Source organism: Pinus tabuliformis, chromosome 9 (genome assembly GCF_031772625.1).
Source record: "Pinus tabuliformis cultivar Carrire ecotype Pingquan chromosome 9, CPIR1, whole genome shotgun sequence".
Taxonomy (NCBI): Eukaryota; Viridiplantae; Streptophyta; class Pinopsida; order Pinales; family Pinaceae; genus Pinus; species Pinus tabuliformis.
The window spans coordinates 573,920,823-573,940,886 of record NC_142307.1 but is presented as its reverse complement, the minus strand read 5'-3'; positions in this window follow the sequence as shown (position 1 = coordinate 573,940,886).

Genomic DNA, 20,064 nt, shown 5'->3' with positions numbered 1-20,064 from the left:
GGAGAGATAGTTAAATTTCACCACTAGGATATTAATTCACATGTTATTCATAAGAAATGAATGCAATTATGACATCTAGATACCAATCAATATATATTCAACAAATTAGGGCACAATAGAAAAACCCTAGATTCAATATATTTCATACATTAAACATAAAGGAAATAGATATTAAACGATAAGCTCACTTACAAATATAAGATGCAAGATAATCCATCCATTTAACCAAGATAATAACTCCAGAGACAAGTGATTTGCTCCAAATATCAAAGTGCATCTGCAGGTCACATATATACCATAAGAAAAGAGGGCCTAAATACTCTAAAGAGAGGCTGAAATCTCCAAGTTGTGATGATGATTTACAAGAACGAATAATTCCTCTACTTATATGAGGAATTCAAGTTCCCATTTTAGCATATTTCCTCTAAAACTCATAAAATAATGTGCTACTAACAAGCTGACCTAGTAGCCGATAAATAGACATAACTCTAGCCCACACGTGTGAGCCATACGTGAGAGAAAAGATGACATCAAGCATGCATGATCCCTTCTAGGGATAGCGTTAAGGCTTCTTGGTGCCAAGGTGTGAGTAGAATCTCTCTAAAATAATTTCCTAAGGGTTAACCCTTAGGTCTTTGTCAATGCTCCTCCGTTGACCCCGATTTTCAGTTTAGGGCACAAAAGTGTCTTCATGGGTCTCCAGGTGGTCAAAATGCCTGTCTTTTCTCTAATGTTGGGGGCTTTCAAGGTGGTTCTGGCCCTCCCATTTCTCAAGGTGTGGGACCATCCTCCTTTGGGCCTTGGATAAACTTCCAATCCCTCATGAAGTGCTAAGTTGACTGGGTGCATGCTGGGTCCAAGTGCATCATACTATAAAAGTTATCAATGTAGGGTAAAGTATTGGAACACTATGGGTGCTATAGGTTCCAAAGTATATGTATGATGCCCTACTTCTCCTTAGAGTCCCATGGCTCTCAACACTCCACCTATGGGTGTCAATATGCTCCTCTAAAAGACTTGGGCCCGAGTTAATTTTCCCAAACCATGGTTGTGGAATCACCTGACAATTAGCAACTACATCATTAGGTAAATTTATTCATTTTTTCATCTAATTGAAGCAAGCTTGAAAGAAATGGGCAATTTGACACTTCAAATAAGGCTTCCATTCCAAAATTAAGGCTTTGAACTAGTTGGTGTTTCATCCCTAGGTAGGAATGGCTAATAAACTACCCTATTAGGTGTTTCCAACCCCCAAGGGGAAGTGACATGTCCTTGGTCCACCCTTCAATTGATAGGTGTCATGTGAATGATGACAGAACAAAGGGGGGAAGAATTCATGGCCAAGTGCCATAGTCAAAGGGACCATCTATGATGGGCTCCTCATCCCGACTGTATAGATGTGGGGAGGGAGAAATCGTGGATGCATGAGCTATCAACTTGAATTTTGTTTTTCTGCCCCTCTTGTGTTCCTTTTACTTTTTCTCGATTTTTCTTTGTATTATTGCTCGTAGCTCAAGGGTTAGATTTTAATTTGTATGATGCATAACAATTATTACCCCCTTAATGGTGAAGCAACTCGTTGACCAATATGGGTTGGGACATGCAAGGGTTCATTCTCATAATATGAAGAGGAACATGTGCTCAGGAACTAAGTGATGGCTATAATGAGTGAGGTAGAGCTCATGCTAGGATTTTTCCCTCGTGCTAATGTGTATGTCCCGACTATCTTTTTCATTTTGATATTGTTTTGTTTTTTTATTGTGACAATTATATTCTTTTTCTTGTTCTTTTAGGCGCATCAACCTCCCGAGGCCAAGTTTCAGGCTCTACCTAGATATGAGGATGTATGTTTCCAAATTCAAGAGAACCAATGGTCAGTTGAACCAGAAGAAGGGAGGTGAAATATAGGGCTTGTAATGTAAGATGGAAAGTGGTAAGTATGGAATAGGGATAAATGGGAATACATTATCTCAATCGGGGCTTCCCAAGTAGTGGCCCTCTTCCCAAGTAGTGGCCCTCCTATACCCATTGGGCCATTAGGGAAGGTCCCACTAGACCAGGATGAAAAAGTAACCCCCCATTTAAGGTGAGGGAACAAGATCATAGTCAAATCCTCTCTTCCTTCCAGGTCACCCCATAATCCATGCTAAATACCCAAAATGAAAATAAGCATAAGCACCTGATGCAAAATGAATAAAGGACCTTTTGGTCATAAACCCACCTTCCAATGTGTGCTCTTGCCAAATGGGAGAGGAAACATATGACTAATGCAGGTGGAAGAGATATGAATGACACATCGCCATTAGCTACTAGTGGCTATCAAGGGTTGTTGCCTACCAGCTAGAAGAAATGATGGGAGAAAATTTTCTCCTATGGGGTCACCCAATTTTGGTGGGCAACAGTACCTACCGAATGATGATCCACTTTCAAGAGGAATGTCAAAAGGTGAGAGGTGTCTGATGGGTGAAAATGGAAGAGGAGTATGATAGATCCTCATGTACTGAGCTATGTAGGGTTGTTGGTTGGATGGTTTTCTAAAGAAAGAGAAAGTTTTTCTCTTATGGGGTTACCCACTTTTTGTGCGTATCAAGGCCTATTAATGCTCTTTTTAGCAGGGATTGTTGAAGATTCTTACAATTATGCTTGGTCGTCACACACAAAACAAAGACACATCGTCACCTTGGCCTATGTCCCCACTCTTTAAGCCCAACTCCTACAAAAAAGCACAATGGGAGGCTTCCCATGGATGAATCCATCCAACCACTACAAGGCCAGTGCCTTAGAAAGGGGTTAAATGGCTGAAGTGTAGGAGTTTTCAATGTTATTCTACTATTATACTATGAAAAATATGTGTAAAAATACTAAACCAACATAAGTACACCAAATACTAATAAAATACAAGAAAATAGTTAAATTTGAAGTTTAGAAAATATCCCATTTAAATATGTAATTTTTTAATGTACAAATACTTGGTTAGGGGGGTTGTGTGAATCAACTTATTACCCTATTTTTACAAGATTGTAATTTTTGCTGAAAATGTGGAAACTTGCAAGCCAACCCCTTGAAAACTTGCTCAAAAGTGCATAGACACTTTTAGATCTTTGATCTAGTGTTAAGCAAGCTAGAAGGTAGAAGAGTGTCTGAAACCTTCAGACTTACAATAAAACAAATTTCCAATAAATTGGAAATTCACCTTATGAGGTCTTGGGGTCAAAGCTCCCTAGGTATATAACAGATAAAATTATTTAAACTAATGATTAAATTTTTAATGGTTAAAGTAAGTAAATATAAGCTACAAATTTAAAGTGTATACTATAAGACAAGTCTGAACTAATACAAGGAAAATAAAAGATACTTGAAAAATGGAGCCTTGTTGAGTGAAACTTTTGCAATAAAGGATATGTTACAACCAATACTATTTTCCAGATTTGCAAACATAAACTAAATATACCCATGTAAAATATGTCAAAATAAACTCAAGAGAACATATTTTTCAACTCCTTGGATAAGATATAAATAAAAATCTCGTGTTCTCCATGGATTACTAGCTATGTATGATAAGCAAATTGCACCAAGCTAGTAATAAACTGAAAAAGAATTTTTTTATAAATTTTTTTGATAATGAAGTGGTAGAAGAATGAGCTTACCTTTTCCTTTTTACCTTACCACTTTGTATAGTTGGGATCACAACCCTTCCTTTGTTAGTTTTCCCTTTTTTAGGCTAGAGAGGAGTGATGAATTAGGGTGAAACTATCCCTCACTTTTACCTTGGATTACTTGCAAGAAGATCTAACTCACTAGGAGGATCTCCTTATTTGAGATGACCCAATCAAAATAGTAATAGAAGTGCTCATAGCCCACAATTCTGGATGGAGATTCCCCCTAAAGGGCTTGTCCAACCTAGGAAAGTGTATTTTCAACAACTATATAAGGTTGAGGTGAATTCTTGGGCCTCGATCCAACATATGAAAAAGTTTTTTCAAAAATGGTATCTTTGTATTATGGCATTGTTATCGCTCAGAATAGCAGGGGACCTAAGGGGAATCCCTAAAGGGAAAATTCTAGGCCAAGGGCAACAAATGGAGTCTTAGCCCATTGTCAGCTCAGCTAAGGCTTCCTTCTATTTACGGAATTTCACCGATGGTAGGGGACCCGATATCTATGGAGTCACTAATGAATGATAAGTCAATGGATATGAGAGACCCAGACCATTTCTGAGAAGGTTTTGAAGAATGGGACCTGCTTGATTTCTAAGCAAGGTACTATGTCCTTCTAGGGAAAGGAGGAGATTATTTTTTTTTTGGGGGGGGGGGGGGGCTAGGTGTATGAGAATAGGCCTTAAAAGGAGTTTACCACACCCTAAATCCTTGTTAAAGTTGGTGTTTGGTTCCAATTGATGATGTCAATTAGAGTTTAATTTAATGTCAACCCGGGAAGGTAAAATTAGAAGCGCTTATCTAAAATATATAGATTTATAAGGATTCCTAATTTGTCCAAGATCTTAAAGTCCCCTTACAAGAACATATTCATTAAGACCTCTTTCAATAACTAATCAAACCTAGATCTAACAATTGTTTGAGATCTATGGTTCTCTTACAAGAACATATTCTACAAGATCTCTTCCAACTTTAGAACATCTAATAAGAACTTAAAAGCCTAGATCTAATAAATTTTTGAAATCTTACGGTTCTCTTACAAGAACACTTTCAAATAAGACTCTTCCAATATTAGAACATTTAACAAAAACTTAAATCAAACAAAAAAAAACATAAAATAAATTATACCTAAAATAAACAAATAAGCATGCAAGTGAGGCCATGGGGGCCCTCCATAACTCCACAAGCACACCACTTCAATGGAGACTCAGATGTAGAAGCAAAATTGAAGTATGATCCTTTATTTCAAAATCTCCATTACAAACCAACTCTAAGATTACAACTCTAAGCTTCTAAGATTACATACTCCAAAATTCTAAGATTACAAAAACTTCAAGATTCTAAGATTACAAATGGAGGAGATTGTACTCCTATTTATACAATGGGATGAGTAACAAACTCATAATGATCATCCACTAATCTCTCTTTAGTTCCATAAATCTCTCAACCATCTAGACACATAACCCCCTTTTGTCCTTGATCTTCTCCATGAGGTTTATCTCTTCAAATTCGAATTTGATCATTCAAGGCCACATAAAGGTGTCTTGGAAGCTTCCTTGGCACCTACACATGTCACAAAAACAATCCAATTTCCATATATGAAGTAAAATATATTATTTTCTAATATTTAATCAAGAATTTCTCTTAAAAATGCTTAAAAATAAATAATATTTGGAAGATATAAATGAGACCCATTAATGGTGAACAATAGGGAAAATGAAGTGACATGGTGGTGAATAATGAGTGATATAATGGAAGCATAGGTGAAAAATGTATGGTAATGAGTGATATTTGTATGACATTTTGAAGTCCAAACATACTCCCCAACTGAAGCTCTTGCATGTCCTCATGCAAGCTACTACAATGTCTTATTTGATTTGATTCTTAGATGAGCTTCCTTTTACAAGATGTTTGGATCTTGTGTAACAACCATCTTTCAATCATGGACTTCCTTTTAACTTTGCACATCTTGGATAACTTTTTATTTCTGCAAAGCATTTACATATTTTAATGATTGGTTCTTGTGTTACAATCATTATTTACTTTGTTGAGATCTATTTTTAATGATTGGTTCTTATGTTACAATCATTATTTACTTTGTTGAGATCAATCATTTTAAGAAGTCATTTAATATGCTCATCATTTTGTAGTAGTTTTTATTGTGGGAAGACTATGTGGGTTAAGATGTAATATGGATGAGGGAAAAAAATGAAGTGTGAAATTCCGCCCTCCCCAACTGATGGTTTTTGGCAATTTTTAATGAGAAAGGGAATAGTGAAATAGTGGAATATTTTCCAAATATCATCATTTTAGCATCTAAAAAGAATTTCAAGATTAAAGGTTAGAAAACATCATACCTTACTTACCTACAAAAGTGGATGAATCATGCATGTTCAGCTGCTACAATTCTAATCTGAAGCTTCTTCTGCAAGTTGTGGATGAAAGATGGATCTGTATTGTCGTATCTGCTACTAGATAGTCTGATGAATCTGATGAATCTACTGAATATGGCTGAAAATCTATAAGGCTTGGAAGGTATACAATATATAAGTTACATTTTCGTCCCCCCAACCTTATTTATTGACTTGTCTTCAAGTCATGACAAACTGAAAAACAATGAAAGGAAATTTGCTTCATCTGCTACAAAATATGGGTCTTCAAGTAGAAAACGGTCGATGGCACAAATATTACTATGTGATTAAATGTGCTGGTGTCGAACATAGTAAGAATTTTTTGACTTAGTGGCCATTAATGTATGCCACTAGCCAACACGAGAGCTCCCACCATTGATTCCAATGGGAGTCAAGATGCCTAACACATCTTTGTAGGTACGAATGAGTTTGTTGGGGTTGAGTCACCTACAAGATCCAACGAACAAGGGATATTAATGTACTCCCATTGTTCATTGGCAAGAGTACTTGCCATTAAGGCATGCAAGCCTCTAGGTGTTTTTACAAAGATAATTAGACTCTACGACTTTGACTCAGTGATATGTAGAAGCAGGATTTTATTGGTGGAAGATGAAAATGGTAGAAAAAAAGGAAATGGAAATGACAAGGAAATGGAAGTGAGCTTTTTGTAAGTGAGCTTCTTGTTTTATTTTGTGGGTTAGGGGTGAATGAAAAGAAGTAGATTTGACTGCATGATTGAAACTTGCTGGGAAAAAGGGATTTTGGCTTGCATTGAGGACTCATTGGGATTTACAATTTTACAAAGGGAATAAAAGACTGGTTGTAATGAATATGGACTTATTCACATGATTCATCATAAAATTGATCTGTTGGAAGTCCAACTGTTGACAAATTAGACTCCTTGAATGATCATCTGATTAACGCAAACCTGCAAAAACTTGGCATTCACAAAACATAAATATATCCAAGCAAAAGTGATCAATTTCTACTTGGTTTTTTATGCAAAAATTAAACACCAATGAAACAGATTTAAATAAAATCAAATGTATAAGTTAGCCCAATTCCATGATTTTTTACAAATCCATTTTCAAATATGAAATGAGTATAATTAATTCCCTTCTTATGTAACTTCTATAAATAAAATTCAATTTTGTTGCAATTATGCAAATCCCGAACATAGTCATAATTGTTTCATGATTTGTATCAAGGATATCGAATTTCACATGTCGTTGTCGACCTTATATTTGCCAAAATCTGCATCATTTAAAAATTGCAAGATGTTAATACAGATGTGTCAATTAAAAATAAAAATAAAAATAAATTCAGAAAGAAAACTAATTGTTACTCCTTGTCGAAAGTTTCCCCATGTCGTGATTTTCTGTGCTTTGCCCATATACCATAACATCACCAACCCACAACGTTACACATGAACAAATATCAAATGCTTGAATGGAGCACACATAGAAAGTCAATGCATATGCATAAGACATATGAACCAATTTACATTTAATATGTGAACCATTGTACGAAAGTGATTGTAAAAACAAAATTTCAACCTGCAATAAAGTGACCATGAAAGAAGTTACCAATGGTATCACGTCATTTTCGACCTTCAAAGACTTTTCAATGCACCAAATAGAATGCATAAGCATATCTGAATTTCAACGCACCAAATTTCACTTACGTTTTCAGCAGAGAAAGGAATTTGTTTCCAAGGAAATAAAGTTCAAAGGTTTATCTCGATTCTTGGTACCATAAAATTTGTTGGTGGCACCAAAATGTTTGCTTCAAAAGCCCTTTATCTGTTCGTGAAGATGATCGGTACAAAATGTTGGGCTAGTTTCCAACAAGAATGCGACTTCTTGCAACAATATATTCTTTCAAATTTGAAAATGAATGGATATCCAGTAACCCTTAAAAATGATGCAACTCTATTTCTTACCATTATTTTCCATTGTTGTTATTTACCATGTAATATGCCAGTGATGTCGCATTGTTTTGAAAACAAAATTGAAATTCATATGTTCAACATGCCGAGTGGGAGGACTCAACACGTTTATTACCGTGGCATGGTGAGGTGTGACCGTTTGATTAGCACATACAGCTCCCATAGTTTATGTCAACCATATGCCGAGAATTATATATGTCCAAAGTTTGATGCCGTAGTCTTCAGATGTGTGTCACGGTGGCATGATGAGTTTGCAGTCCATTCGGCGCAGAGTGACCGTCGGAGTCAAACAACGCGAGGTGGCATGGAGCAGGTCGATACTACTGACGCTGCATTAGTTGGCTGGAAAAATGGCTGACGTTCTGCTTCTGATATAAGAGATTGCGAATTCATCATAATCATCAAATCGCTCTTGCACAAATCGCTCTCAACAGATATCGGAAATTATTCTACAAAATCTGCAGATTATCGCTCTCTTCCCCAACAGCTGCACTCAAGCATCCCATGAGGAGAGGAGAAGTGGCAACATCACCATCGCAGAAGGTGGCGTGGAAAGCATAAGACGGATTTTATGGAAGAAGAAATATCCTGAGTGATTTTCTGCGATATTTTAGCCTCTTTACTGTTTAATGTCACATAGAAATTGCTCAGTCAACAAACAAGATATCATACGCTGCAAAACATGGTCTTCTACCCAAATTACATCTTATTGCTCACAGAATATCAATCTCCGAGTCATATGAATCATTGTAAAATGCAGAAATGCAGAGATTACCAGCATTCACGTTGTCAATGTTCCTTGGTAATTGCGCGGCTGCGTTCACTCCTTATCACAAAGATGGGAAGCTTTGGCAAGGTGGAGCTGGTCGTAACCCACCTCCCGATGCTCCTCACCTTGTTGGCACCTCGCCTGAGAACCAACAGCAGCAGCAGGCAAATTCTGTCTCACAACCTGCGGTAAATTTTACAAATTAAATAACATTTCACATGACTTTTCCTCTTGTAGCCTTCATTGAAAGCGCCCTCCTAATTTGCAGTATGGGCATTCGGTCTTTTTATCCATGAATTTCATGCTGTTGAGTTTAAATCTTGGCAAAATCGGTTAGATCAATAGTTTTCCTGAAAATTTAAATTTTCAAAACATCTGTCATTAATCCTTTTGTCTCTCTGTCTAGGTTGGTATGAATGAGATAAATGTGATCATTGCTCACCACACAAGTAGATAGTCGACTTTCAACTCAGTACACCATAAAAATATTCTTCAAATGTTGAATTTCTTGGTCAGTGGTTGGGTTTGAGAGCAAAGAATCATTTTTGTTTCCATTACAAATACGCCCAACTCAGACTAAGTTCACACAGAAAAAGAAATTATTTACTCATACTGCATGAAAAATGTATTTAATCTTCATAGAGTCCCAAGCATCATGATGACAATGCCATAAGCCTGTTTTCAAAAATGTATATTGGTGAAAACTTCGGCTTCTCTGAGCAGGAATGTTACTGCATGCCCACATGGATACCTAATATGATTTTAAAGTTGGTACATAATATTCCCAAATCAACTATTCTCAAAGGAATCAAAATGCCATTTTTTATGAAGGATTTTATGAAGGGGCCTGGAAACGAGTCCTTAATATGTTTGATCAAAATTTTCTGAATTTGAAATATGTGGGTTTGATTTGGTGTTATGGGCTGACATTTAATGATGTAGATGCAGATTTGGTTTTGGGTGAAAATCAATTAAATTTTTGATAAGATGTTTTTTTTTCATTTTGTAAATAATTCAATAGATTTTTTGATCTTCCTGATCGCTCGAAGCGTAGGAAGAGAGCATACTAATCTCTTGATTTATTTATTTATTTTTATTTTTATTTTTATTTTTTTTAATGCAGGTTAGCGTGGATGGATAAAAAACAATTAAGATTTGCGACAAAACCTTGCATTATCTACACTATTTCTGCAATGTCATGGGAGCGTTTAGACTCTCGGAAGACAAGGCTTTCCGATAATCAAGCTCCTGGCTCACCCATGATACAGAAACAAGACATAGAGATGCAAAGATGTGCCACTGAATTTATTCATGATGATTTGTTTTTTGAAAACAAGACTAAAAACTTCTAATGATAATGACTTCTAATGACTTCTAATGAGATCTCATTTTTATTTTTCTAATCTATTCTACATTAACTTAAAAGATGTTTTATTTTCTAAGTAAAAGAATGTTTCCAATGAAGCCATCTACGGACTAAAAATTCGAACATGCTCACATCAAGATTTAAAATTTTACATTATGTTTTGCAAGTATGTGAGAATCCTGTCTTAGAGTTGGCTCAAGGTTATTGTCCTTGCTCTCCAAGAAGTACCTGTTCAACATTGTCAAATTCATCATCCGTAGATGGATTAGTGAGAAATGGGGGGTTTAAAATAAAAACTGAATTTAAATTAACTAGGTGTGAAAATAAAAATGCTCCAAACTTTGAACTCCTTTATGAACCTGCTGTCACCAAGTTCCACAAATTAGCCCATTAAAAACAAATGCATAAAATAATTACTAAATCCTTCTAGTTGCACTTCCCCGGCAACGACGCCAAAATGTTTGGTTCCAATTGATGATGTCAATTAGAGTTTAATTTAATGTCAACCCGGGAAGGTAAACTTAGAAGCGCTTATCTAAAATATATAGATTTAGAAGGATTCCTAATTTGTCCAAGATCTTAAAGTCCCCTTACAAGAACATATTCATTAAGACCTCTTTCAATAACTAATCAAACCTAGATCTAACAATTGTTTGAGATCTATGGTTCTCTTACAAGAACATATTCTACAAGATCTCTTCCAACATTAGAACATCTAATAATAACTTAAAAGCCTAGATCTAATAAATGTTTGAAATCTTACGGTTCTCTTACAAGAACACTTTCAAATAAGACTCTTCCAATATTAGAACATTTAACAAAAACTTGAAAACTGAAATCAAACAAAAAAAAACATAAAATAAATTATACCTAAAATAAACAAATAAGCATGCAAGTGAGGCCATGGGGGCCCTCCATAACTCCACAAGCACACCACTTCAATGGAGACTCAGATGTAGAAGCAAAATTGAAGTATGATCCTTTATTTCAAAATCTCCATTACAAACCAACTCTAAGATTACAATTCTAAGCTTCTAAGATTACATACTCCAAAATTCTAAGATTACAAAAACTTCAAGATTCTAAGATTACAAATGGAGGAGATTGTACTCCTATTTACACAATGGGATGAGTAACAAACTCATAATGATCATCCACTAATCTCTCTTTAGTTCCATAAATCTCTCAACCATCTAGACACATAACCCCCTTTTGTCCTTGATCTTCTCCATGAGGTTTATCTCTTCAAATTCGAATTTGATCATTCAAGGCCACATAAAGGTGTCTTGGAAGCTTCCTTGGACCTACACATATCACAAAAACAATCCACTTTCCATATATGAATTAAAATATATTATTTTCTAATATTTAATCAATAATTTCTCTTAAAAATGCTTAAAAATAAATAATATTTGGAAGATATAAATGAGACCCATTAATGGTGAACAATAGGGAAAATGAAGTGACATGGTGGTGAATAATGAGTGATATAATGGAAGCATAGGTGAAAAATGTATGGTAATGAGTGATATTTGTATGACATTTTGAAGTCCAAACAGTTGGTATCCTGGATGGTTCTTGAAGAATAATCCTTTTAAGGAGTGGGACCACACGGGACCAAGTGGACTTGGTTTGGGGTATGAGGAAAGTATGAAATAATCAATGATTTTCTTACCCTAGACAAGGTGGGAAGGATCAAAGAAAGTATTTGACTCAGTGATGTTGTTTGACCTTGGGAAGTGCTAGCCTTGGGGATGGCAGGGCAAGTTTTGATTCCAGAGCTAGGGTTTGGCTTTTCTCCCAACTCCACCATCAGAATTTCTTCAAGTATTGAGGAGGGCTAGAAGAGAGGCCAGCGCATGAGACCCTAAGAGATAAAAACTTTTCAGAGGGTAACTTGCTGGGAAAATGATGCCCTAGGCACCCCAATGTGGCTAGATTTGGGAGAAGGTGAAGGAATAGGAGTTTTGGTGACCACCCTTGGTAGATTAGTGCCTTAATACTTGGGAGAATGGAGTCTATGTTGATTATGTGTAATATTTCTTGGTTTCCAATCAAGGAGGCCTCAAAATTACTTCACAAACCCTCTAGGTCAGGTGAAAGAAATCTTGCAACTTTTATACTTCAAATGTACAAGAGGAATGGTTTGTCAAGGTCAAATTTTACCTCTAGGATATTTCGCTCATACTACAAGGGCCAATGCATGGAGATAACATTATGATAGAGACAATTCCACAATATTAAGAACCAATTTGCATGCAATAATTAGCCTTAAAACAACGAAAATCCCATCCAACATATATGACAAAGTAACAAGAATAACATAAAAAATTTCGTACTTACAATGTAGTAGAGTATGTCCAACGATTCACAAATGACAATAACGAAGATCCAAGAAAGATAAACCAATAACCATACATCAAAATTCATCCATAAATGCTCCAATTCATCCTGCAACAAAAAGTGTGAAATTCTCTAAAGAAGAGAGAGATCCAATCCAAAGTGATGATGAGAAATGATCTCACCCCACTTTTATTTATACACATCTAAGGAGTTTAAATTAGCCTCATTGGCCTACATAAGCCCCAAAATGAGCATGCAATGCATCCTACCCTAACTAACATGCATATAGTAAGGCTAGTACTAAGTATAATCATAAAGCCAGTGCAACCAACTTATCATCACATCAATATACATATGCTTGCCAATATGATTAATCATGTAGCAACCCATAAATCGAATGTGGACATAGTCACATCGCGGATGAAGTGGGTGGGAGGCGGGAAAACATGAACTCCATTCGAGGTAGAGGGAGGTCCTAGGAGAAAGGAAACTGATCATTCTAGAGGTCCAAGGCTTTCCTTTTAGGTACAAAATGGAGGAATGAATGATCACTCTTAAGAACTCCTCATCACAATCACTGCTTGTAATATCATGCTTTGGGGATGTCACATGGTTGTGATGAGAGGGGAAAGAAAGGTGAGAGAAAAAAGGGGTGGAACAAATAGGTCTCTCAATGTGATGGTCATAGGGGGGGGCGGGGAGGGGAGGTTGCAAAGTGATCATAATCCCGAGTATGGGTCAAAAGGGATAAACTATATTCAATGAAGGGTTCTTCCTTAACACCATATTCAAAAAGGGGAAAAGGGGCATTGTCACTAGAGGTCATATAAAAAAAATGAGGGAGTTACGTGAGGAAGACTCAAGGTGATGAACAAGACGAAAAGGCAAAGGAGAGGGTGAAGTGTCATATTCGAAGGTATTTCCTTCCCCACAATTTAAAGGCTCAAGTGTTTGAATACATAGTCATGAAGTGGGTTGGTGGGAGCCTCATTGCTTTCCTCATTATAAGCATCAATGATTGGGCTTTCGTTAAAAGGAGAATCAATCATTTCCAACTGCCCTTGTTCATGCAAGGGAAATAATAATTCTCCTTCCCAAAGGTGTCGATGGGAATATCATCACAAGTAATGTTCAGGATAAAGGGAAAACCAATCTTAACCTCATCTTCCCTGTCAGTATCATAAATGGGAACAAAATCAAATTGGGGCCCAACAATTTCCCATTTGTCCCTTTCAATGTAGAAATAATCTCCAATGTCATTCCTGAAGGAGCTCACGAGATCACCTTCCTCAAGGTTTTCAAAAGGAGAGTCATCAGGAGTGATACCCTTGAGAAAGGTGAGATGAGTTTCGGCCTTACTTTCCATAACTTCATTGTCCTCAACACATGTGCTCTCAAAATCATCCTACTTGTTCTACAACCCCAATGAGGACTCATCTCCCTGCTCATCACCGAGGTCCCCAAGGTCATCTTCATCTCAGTTGGTTGACTAGTGGACATCTCTTCTCTTTTCTCTTGATGAACAATGGCTAAGGTATTTCTTACATGATTCTAGTAGTAAGCTTCTAGGAGGAGAGCATTAGTGGGGCTTTCTTTATATTCACAATTTATCTTATGAAGCTTCACTTCTTCATCATATAAGTAGGAGAAGACTTCAATAGAATTATATTCCCTTATTACCTCCCTCCATGACCTACTATATTCATCCATTCTTTCTTGCATGGTTTGGAGGCTCTTGGGATCCACCTCTTCATCATCCCTAGAGGAGGTATTCCTTTTCATGTTAATGAGGTTAATCAAAATATTCATGACACAAGTTATATCAGCAAGGTCAAGGAGATGACTAGGATCCTCTTCGTCAACACACCTTACTACGTCGAGTTGTACTTCTTGCGACCTATAAAATGCGAGTATGAATTCCATATCCATGCTCTCCAACATATTTTGAAAAGTTCCTGCATATTCCACAACTTTCTTTTGCAACTCTTCAATCTCTTGCTTATTTATTTTTTCAGGTATAGGACCAAGGGAAATCTCCATATTCTATGATTTTGCATATTAAAATTAAAATGGAGTTTCCAGGGTGAATTAAAGTGCCTTGATAGAAGCTTGCTTCACCTTACAAGCATTAACTTTAAATCTTAATGAAGAAATAGGGCTTCTTTATTCCAGTGGAGTCGCCAATAATGATATGTCGATATGTCATATGGGGAACAAAACTTACGTTTCGTGTCCCCAACAACAACACCAAAATGTTACTGCTCAAACTAGCAGGGGGCCTAAGAGGAATCGCTAAAGGGTGAATGCTAGGCCAAGGGAAACAAATGGAGTCTTAGCCCACTGTAGTCTTAGTATGTGTGGAGTCATTAATGAATGATAAGTCAATGGATATGAGTGACCCAAACCATTTACGAGAAGGTTTTGAAGAATGGGACTTGCTTGCTTTCTGAGGAAGGTACTATGTAACTCTAGGGAAAGGAGGATATTTTCTTTTTAGGGGGTAGGTGTATGAGAATAGGTTTTGAAAGGAGTTTCCCACACCCTAAATCCTTGTTAAATTTGGTATCTTGGATGGTTCTTGAAGAATAGTCCTTTGAAGTATTGGGACCACACGGGACCAAGTGGACTTGGGCTAGGGTAAGAGGAAAGTCTGAAATAATCAATGATTTTCCTACCCTAGACAAGGTGGGAAGGATCAAAGAAAGTATTTGACTCAGTGATGTTGTTTGACCCTGGGAAGTGCTAGCCTTGGGGATGTGTTACACATTATTTTTTCACGCCTCCTGCACTTCACTGTGACATACCTTGAAGTGCCCGAAACATGACCATTACACAATATACTCATCCATCTATACAACTCAGATCCATCCTTTAACTTTGCTTGGAAAATGTCTTGAGCTTTCCCTGAAGAAATATCTCTTAAAACCCTAAAATCAGGGTCATCACTCTTATGAAGCTCAAGATCGCGATGGTCGCCTGTTGCACTGTGTTTTACCCACGATGGCATCGCTTTGTTCCGTATCATACCCACAATGATCCAAAAAAGGTAATTTTCCCGAAGAGGATGATAAGCTTCGTGATCTAGAAGCTTCCAGAGCAGCGAGATGAAGGTGGTTTCGCATAGATGAGGTTGAATCCTCCTAACTTTACCTCTTTGTCTTATCCCTATGAGCCACCTCCTTGAGAGATGGGCCTAATCCTATCTTTGGAGGAGTCCTAACTCCCTTTCCTAGCCTATAAATTCATCTTATCCCATTCCCAAATGGTTGGTCAGGTTAGAGGCTAGATTGGTCTATGTCTATTTGCACCCCTATGCTGAGCTTGTGCTTAGAGGCTCTTCATTAGACTTGGAGAAGGAGTGTTTGGAGATTTTCTTGGCTTGGACTTGGATTACCACTGAAGGAGAGCCTTTCAACATCAAGGCTATGGTTGTAATATTCCCTTTATTCTTTAAATAATATACAACTGTTGGTTCATCTTCCCAAAATATATATGTTCATGTATGTATTAGCTTGGCATTCCTTTATCAGCTAAGTAGGTTATTATTGGATTTGTTGTTGGTTTTGGCATGCTTTGTCATCTCTTGATCACTTGTACAGGTACATAAGTGCTGAGAGAAGCAAGAACAAGTCTGTGACACAAGTGGTTCGAGGTTCTCGACAAAGGAAATTGGATTAGCATCAGAACGAGGTAGGTCATCTCTTTCATTCTTCTTTTCAATTATAACCTAGGAAGATGTCTAGTTGATTGTCACTTCAGTTGCTAGACCCATTCATTGGGCTAGAGTGATCGTCTCTGTCCACAGAGAGGATTAGCCTTGTTAACAAAATGGTGACTCCACCAGGGAGCCTATGATCCTTTCCATCCAATCCTTCACCGTGATCTTTTGACTAGTTTGATCAACTGTCGATTTTTCGGCTTGTCTGCAACAATCTGGGTTTATACCATCACCGATTATTGCCTTAGAGTGCTAAGTTTGGATTGTTTCTTAAAATATATTTAATTTTTCCCCATATTCCTCAACCATCATGGGTTTACCCTTTTTAGTCACGATGGCATCGCAGTTTTTACCTTTACAATCGTGATGATTGCGATTTTTACCTTTATAGTCACGATGGAAAAAAATTTCTTCATTTTTATATACAAAGTAGTGATGCCATTGCCAGTTTTCCTATTGAAAGTAGCGATAATCGCAGGTTTTGGTATATAAAGTAGCGATGATCCTTGAATATGAGAATTTTTAAGATTTTTTCCTTAGAATCCAGCGTGTCTTGGCCCCTAAGGTATTTTCCCATGCTGTATGCTTGAATTTGTCAATGTTTTGATTGATTGTCTTGATTAATTTGCAAAATTTGTCTCATTGGCTTCGAAGTGAAATCTGATTGAATTCTAGGGTTTATAGTCATTGGTCATCATTTTCTATTTGTTAGTGTCATTGAGATTCTTGTTTTGTTGAATGATTGATTGTTGTTTTCCGTGGAAATCATTGAAAACATCATTTTGCATTTGTTTTAGCTTGTATTTCAAAATTTACTTTTCGTGAAAATGCATTAGATTAGTTGCATTGAAAAGTTATTTTTTAAAATTCATCACTGAGAATAGATTACATTGTTCAGTGATTGAAAGCTAAAATATGTATTAGGTGCATCAAATCATTCAAAACGAAAAGAAAAGCATAATTCATATAAATGCATATTAGTAAAGTAAAACCATTTTTCTTTCGAAAAAGTTGCATTTATGATAGTGAAAATTGAAAATCTTTTTACTTTTGGCATTGCATTTAGTGAAATGAAAGATTAGATTTCGTTTTCACATTTTGCATTTGGAAGATGAAAATGAAAGTTAGTGGAAGGCATTTTTGCGTGATGCATTATTGATTGAAATTTCTTCCCTTGATTAGTCTAGCTTTCATAGAAACGAAAAGTTTCCTTTTTCTCATATAGTTGCATCATAGGTGTTTAGGTGACATCGTTTTGAGCCTCAAAATTGAAACATAATTGAATATTAACTTAAAATTTATCTCAATTGATCTAAGGAGCATTTGAAACATTAAAGCTTCATACTTAGTGGTCTAGGATAGAGACGTGTTTCGGTGTCTTTAAAACTTAGCAGTTGTCATTCGCTCTTGCATTAGATAGTGCTAGCACAGACTTTTGCTCCCTGTACCATCGAGTATATAAAGGGAGACCCTCATAGGTTGCAAACCTTTATCCATAGGAAGCCGAGTCTGTCGCCCTGTAAATGTGATACACCGAACACAACATTCAGGGAGATTGCCTGCACGTACATCAAGTCCTTGGTAAATTTATTTGCTGAGGTGTATATTGCAGTTCACAGTTACTTGATACTCCTTTTACCTAGATTCACCTGAGTGGTCATTTCGATCTTTTCTAACTCCTTAAATGTGAAAATATCATCAAGCACTTTTCATTTCAAGCTCGCTAAACCAACGAAAGCGACTAGAGTCACCTTTTCGTCCTTTTCTTGACTCTTATAACATGAAAAGACAAAGTTTTTGTTTCAAATTCTAAAATTAATTGACCATGGAACACCATCATTCCTGTGGAAATATTCCTTAGCATATCTTAGGTTGATACTGATGGCCACATTTCTTGAGTTTACCAGTCAAGGAAACCCCTTTGACGGGAATCTTAGTCCTTTTCCTTCTTTTGGAAATGTTGGTGCTCCTTATATGGAAACGCAGTCCCTTCCTGGATTGACCATTAGTCTTCTAGTTTGGTTATTTTAGACCTTGGTGATTCCAAGTGTCGAAACGACTTTCAACCAAGTTCTCCTCCACCTAAACAACATCGACCTTATGTTGATCCTAAAGTTGATCCCTCACCTTCTTCACCTATTTCTTCACCTCGTTCTTCCTCTTCGCCTGGTGAAAGTCTGGATTCTAGTAACCAGGAAGCTAAGAAGAAGAAGAAGAGGATGAAGAAAAAGAAGCAAAATAAGCAAGGAGGAAACCAAACAACTATTGTTACTGATAAATCTAATGAAGAAAAATATTCCAACGAGCCTCGGAAAGTAAAATTCCCTTGCATGTTATGTAAGGGTGACCATCTTCTTTGGAATTGTCCTGGTATTCCCAAGGTTTTAGAAGTGTGGTCCACAGGTTCACATCTACCTTTGTCATCAGCCTCTGGCGATCATGCCGGTGACAAACCCTCAACTAGTAACAATAAAGCTCATGGGAAAAAGGGAATAGTAAAATTTCCTTGTAAGTTGTGTGAAGGTAATCATCCCATTCACCTTTGTCCTTTTATGGATGAATCTTCCAAAGTCTTGGAAAACCTTACAACTTCTCAACCTCATCTTCCGACTAGGTATCAAAAGCTTTCCCCTGATCCTATGCTAGTTGATCTAGTCTTTGATTGAAATTCATCTTTGGTCAATCCCACTCTCTCTAAAAGTGAGTCTCGTGAGTCCGTTCTTGACCAACCATTGGTTGAGAAACCGGTAGACTTGATCCCACCTTCAATTCATCGTAACTTTCTGGTAGAGAGGGAACCTCATACTGCTCAGGTTCTTCTGGTTTCTTCAGTTTCAAATGAACTGGCGGGAAATCCTCCCGTTCCTGAGGTGCATGAGAGTAGTTCTCCCATTCCCATGGAGCAAGAGGGTAACTCTATTGTTCCTATGACACCCCCTTTGAGTAGTTTAGTCACTTCTTTTGATTGGAGTCAACTGGCAGGATATTGCCTTCCATCTTATGTGCCTTTCCATATTACAATGCATGCTTACCATATAGCCGTACCTATCACAGTCATAGAAAAGGGCGCATCTGTTAGTATCCTATCCTCAACTTCTTAGCAAGATTTAGGTTCTCTGCAACTTGTCCCCGTCACCCAGAATATGTTACCTTTTAACAGAGGAACCAATTAATCATTAGGGATCCTTCCTAAGTTACCTATTACTTTGGGAGGAAAGACTGTCTATATAGATGTGATGGTTGTCCAAGGCGCTTTATATTTTAATCTACTCCTTGGCCGTGACTATGTTTATGTCACAGGAGCTCTTGTTTCTTCCCTCTTTCGAGTGATGTGTTTCCCGCATGAACGAAGCATTGTGATCATTGATCAGCTTACATTCATTGGTCCTGAATCAACTCCCACTCACCCGTCATCCCTAATGGTTCTTATGGGAAGTGGTATCACCCCCACCATAGGTTAATTACATGGCCACCTGTTCCATGCCCACATCTATTGATGATCTAGTAGGTGATGTAGTACACCATGTACTGGGGGCATTGGAACCCGATTTTTCAATTGGATCCCTGCACATGTATCCCTTCCAGAGTGTTGTTCTCCCATCTGATGAGAAACTCTTGGAAGCCATAGCCTCTATTCATCTGTGATCAAAGGATCATGGAGCATAGTTTCTTGTCTTGTGTCAAGCTCATTAAAAAATGAAACAAGGACCTTGGAGCATAGTTCCTTGTCTTGTGTCAAGCTCGTTAAAAAATGAAACAAGGGATGGAGCAGAGTTCCTTGTCCTATGTCAAGCTCCTTAAAAAATGAAACAAGGGATATGGAGCATAGTTCCTTGTCTTGTGTCAAGCTCAT